Consider the following 5,487-nt stretch of genomic DNA (forward strand, 5'->3'; position numbering starts at 1 on the left):
TGTCAGTAGTGAGTGTGTCGATCGGTCGTCATGCCAAGTCGGGTGTCACTCGACCGCGGGACGACTTAGAATATTTATGCCGTCGATTTTGGCAAGCGACAACAACTTTGCGTGCGGACTGCCGTTGCAGCAGTATTTTCCTGCTTCTCGATTATAATTTCGCAGCATGGCTGGAATCGATTTCTCACTTGTGTCGCCTGTTCAGCAGTTTGTTGTCGACACGCGTAATGTTTTTGATTACATCATACTCCACGAGAACTGCCCAACACATCATAAAGGAGCGGTATGTTAAGAGCGTTAAGGTCGGCGTTGGGGCAGGGAAGAGAAGAAGAATGGCAGCTCGGCCAGCGATGTGGCTCGGTGGCAAGATGGGGAGCGAAGGGTGTGATTGGGCGGTGGTGACGTCAGGGGGGCAATGGATTACACGTGTGAGAGCGGGGGGGGCGGAGAAATAACGAAATTGTTGAATTGTTGGCGTCCTTGGTCCTGTGACCAAATGCCGCATTGCTGCCTTTCAAATGCCCCGGCCGCGTGCACTACAAAAGGGGAACGCTGTATGCAGTGCATACTATGCATGCACTGCACCGTCTTAGCATCGTACATACGTTATGCGTTGTGCATACATACAGATCTGTATGCACTGCACCCGTCTGAGCATCGTACATACGTTATGTGTTGTGCATACACACAGTGCCACCTCCTGTGGCACCCCGCTTACGTCACGCCGCCTTCCGTCATCCCCCGCCCTCCGCTCCGCATTCCCTCACCGCCCTTCAGCGCCTTCCTGCCCGCGCGTCTCCCGCGACCGCCCGCCGCCTTACACTGCCATGCCCCGCAACTGTCGCCTCGTTGCTGCGGTGGAGCGGGGGGCGAGCGCTGCGCCGCCCGCACGCGCCGCCGGGCGCCGCAAGTGATCGGGATTAAGATCCGGACCGGGATCCGGATCAGGTTTGCAACGTGCCTCATGACGTCGTGGCGGGTGTGCGGCCGCCCGGCGGGGGTGCGCGATCAACACGCGCGCGCGGCCACCTGTTGCCGGCGCGGCCTCCCCGCGCGACTGCTGCAGATACAAGACGCACTCCAGCTTACCCGGGCCCCCGTCCGTGGCGCCCAACCGCGCCTCTCTCCACGTGCCCACGTCGTCGCGCCCCACCCGGAGCACGATTGTTTGCAGTTGCTGAGGTGCGGGCGGCGGGTAGCGCGGATCGCCCAGCACGCCGCCCAATCGGGATGCGCTGTCCCCGCGCCCGCGCCAGGGCCGCGCGCTTCGGCCCTGCGTCCTCTGAGCTGCATGTAGCATGGCAGCATCTCCGCCCGCAAACGCTTCCTCATTTGAACCACGCGCGACCCGCGGCACCAGCACCACGCCGCCCTGCGTTTCGCAGCCCTGCATCCTGCCCGTGCGCGGTGATGCGCGCATCCCCACCCACCGCCCCGCACGCCCGAGGCGCGCGCGTCCGAATGCGCTCCGCCGCCGCCGTTGCGCGCGCCCTCACTCCGACGAGCCGTGCCTTCTCCCGTGTGCGTGCGCACGCGCGGCGCGCGCGACGAAATCGATATCGCGGGCGCCGAAGTTTGCTCATTCCCCCCCCTTCCCCAGCATCGGCAGCGCGCGAGGATGAGCGGCGGCAACAGCAGCGGCGGGATGGAGGGCGGGGGCATGCTCGAGGAGCTGGACGTGATGCTGTCGCCGCGGGCTAGGCGCGATGTACCCGTTCTCGCAGGAGTTCGAGCTTCTGCTGGCGGCAAGGGAGGCGCCGGCGGTGTGGTAGGGCGTGGCGGCGGGCGAGGGAGGCGGTGCCCGCAACAAACGCAAGTCCGGTACAAGTACATCGTTGTGCCGCCCGACGGATCACGTGCAACTGCGCGAATACTCGCTGAAGCGAATATGAAGCGAATATTATAGCTCGCCACAAGCATAGAAAGTTTCTCAGTCGAACGGGCGGTGTGTTTGGAGAGGACCGCCTTTTAGAATCTTCTACTTGTCTATCTTTCGCGGTTGCTTCGGCGGCATCTGTGGCAGATCCTGTCGCGCTTTGATCCATTGGTGGACTCTGCGCAGATGAAGCGATAGGGGCTTCCATGACGCATATCGCTACGAACCCGTGCAGTCTGGGACTCGTTTGTGCTGATGAAAAGAACGGAAGACCCACTTCGTTTTTCTTCACGACGGGTCGATCCGGGACTGCTGTGATGAGGCGGATGTGAAAGTCGTGGAAAACTCACATGCCCCGAGTTTTCGGTATGCTGTGAGTTTCGCCAAACGCGTTGTTTGAAATATTTGCGTTGAGAAAATCCGAGCAAACTCGCTGCCAAAAGTATTGGCCCAAAACACGCGTTTTCGTGACTTTACGGAAAACGTTATAGAATCTCAAGTTTGGTAAAATTGAAATTAACGGTAAAATTGAAGAAAAAAGTTGGCCTCGTTTGCCATTATTCTTCTCACACGTGTCGACTTGTGCACGTGTACCAATCGCCTCTTAACATTGAGACTCGCGCCCCGCCTTCAGCCGGTCTACAACCCTTCAGAACACTGCCTCGATTCACTAATACAACTACCGAAGGGTACCGTTGCCTCTACATCTTTCACTCGCACGCTAGGCAGATGCCTGACGCATCTGATGGCCGGGGGCCTGCACCTTATTGCTCAAGATATCATTGCTCAAGATATTATAGTGAGCACGAGAGCTCACTTGACTGCTGAGAGACAGCGATATCCCTTCATTCGTCAATTAACCTCCATGTTGAATCCGTCGGCACCAAACCCACGTGGGTTATTGGATCATTCTGTCCGAATGCTTGACGCCTCTGTGATCGTTTTGTAGTCCTCTGTCTGTGTGGAGGACAAGATTTCGCGATAGAATATTTCTTATACGTCAGGTCCGCTTGCATCCCTCTAGATAGCTGTTTACTGAGTGATGAAGGGGAAGCAGGTCGTTACTTCATAAATACACATACATAGACTGCAACGTCCATCAAGCAAGCTTCTCAGGCCTTCATAACAAAACAAAAACCCTCCCCAATACCACCGCGCACAGTTGCAATGCATTAAAAATGTCTCGGGGGCTGACGGACCGCAAGGACAGACTGTCCGCATTACAGTCTGTCACACGCGGTACTTGGACCCACGAGACGGCGACGACGAGTAAAGACAGAACCATGAGGATTACGTTCATCAGGTTATGGCCCGCTTCACTTCACTGTTCAACACACCGAACATCGAATAACAAACTGGATCGCGCTTACCCCAAGCACCCAGGATCGGCACGCACCCGCCGCAGCCAACCCCCAGTGCAAACCCAAGCCGGAACGGAAATGCTCAACACAAGGCAGCCCCGTCCCGAATCCTCATCAATCCCCCCACACTGCCTCCCGCAGACCTCCTCTACATCCCACCGCAACACCCACGCGACCACTCCAATCCCACAATCATGGACCGCCGTGACATCCCCAAACTCGAACCGTCGAATCACGGTCCCTGGCCCATCGCGCTCCGATCAGCCGCATACGCACACGATGCCATTGACCACCTCGAAGGCCCGCCCACCCCCGACAATGATCAAGACCTACACACACACACACGATAGCGAAACACGAGCTTATCGGCAAGATGATCGCGCCTATCCCCGCAGACATCCTCAACCTGTTACTAATGCCCGACGAGCAACCCACCCAGTACGACATCCTGCAAAAGCTCACAGTTCACCTCGACACCACAAATGCCAGCGACCACATTTATCTCAAGCAACTGGCCGAGCAATGTCAAATCGAGGAAGGTCCGACTGTATAAGACTACGTCAAACGCCACGAAACTATCCGAGCACAAATGATCGCCGCCCGGTTCCCCGACATAGCCAACCTTTCCACCACAGTGGACTACATGATAGACGGCCTGAAAAAGAACCCCACCACAGCAGACATAGGTCTCCAGCTGCTCTCCCTCCAACCGAAGAGCATCAAAGACTTCGTGCACAAGTACGACAGCATCGAAAACTATCGTCTCGCTATCCAAACAAGCAACTCTTGGCAAACAACAACACCACAACACCCCGAATACAACCGCACACCGAGACAACGTGTACCCCGGCACATCACACGACACCCCACGGCATACCACCCCAACGCCTGTCGACACCACATCTCCAAAGATGTCCGGACTCCGACACGGAGTGCCGCGATCCAATACACCCGCCACACCAGAAGGCCTCGTGCAAGAAAGCGTTTCCCAAAGCCCGAGTCATACAGGAACCCCTCCTTTCCAGACACAACCCGACCAGGAAGCCGACGACACCGAATCGGACGACAACGAAACATACGCCGCAGAGGGTATTGTAGCATAAACACCCCCAGCGATAGGGGTGTATGCACAGTTCGACCGAGACCCTTGTCGATCGAGAAGACGGGGGTGAAGCGGGACACCAGCTAACGGCACCGGGCAACGGACGGCAGCGTGGTAGAGCAGGAACGGGAAGGTCGCCGGTACGCGCGAGCGGTTCGACGCCTCGATGCCCCGGCGCGGTACTGGGTAACGATCCAGTACCGACGGGCGGAGGCGTAGCCGGCTTGTGGGCGTACCACACGCGTCCTCAACCCGTGCTCGGTGCCGTTCTAAGGTAGTTAGCGAGCGATACCTTAGAATAAGCGGGAAGTCGGACCTTGACGGTCGGTGGGTGACAAGTCCGTGCTTGTCCTCCTCCACCGCCGCCGGTTCGTTCCATATTTAATATACAAAACAATCTATAACACTACAGTACCGAAGTACTGTAGTGGACCACTGTAGTACAGATCGGACCGGACTGTAATACTGTCAGCCATCGTGGTTGAAAGTACACGTGTGTGCGCGCGCTCCCGTCCCGCTTGTGCATGTGTACGCGTGTATACGCTTGCGCCCTGTACACGAGGGGTACATGTGGCCACGCGTAGTAGTACTGTAGAGCATCGGGCTCTTCAGCACTAAATCCCGCTGTTGATCTAATTTACCTAAAAAGCCCCAAGGGGGGGTTATACTACAGGTATGTTCATACTAGACTCCGCCGCACACCCCACCCACAACTCCCGACCGTTCCCACCCATGATGCGCCTACCTCACCCCACCAAATCGATCACAGCCACTAACCACTCCACACAATGCACGCATGCCGGAACAATACAGACTTATACGAATAGAGGTCACCGCATACGCCTACAAGCTGTTCACAGCCCCCAAATTCCTTATAAGCTAGTATCCGTACACTCTCTCACGGCACTAAACTGCACGGTCACGTTCAACCACCAACACGCATGCATACGAGACCGTGACAACACAGTAATCGGCACAGCCCCCTGGCACAACATCCTCCAGGCATACGCCTGGACCCCCCGCCAAAGAACCAAAGCACACACAACTAAAGGAGCCCGCACACGACCCCGAGCACCATCCAAGCACCCCCACGCACGCACGCACGCACCCCCAACACCGCGCAACACCACAAACCCTACCACCACCAA

Source organism: Chondrus crispus, genomic scaffold (assembly GCF_000350225.1).
Source record: "Chondrus crispus Stackhouse genomic scaffold, scaffold_51, whole genome shotgun sequence".
Lineage (NCBI taxonomy): Eukaryota > Rhodophyta > Florideophyceae > Gigartinales > Gigartinaceae > Chondrus > Chondrus crispus.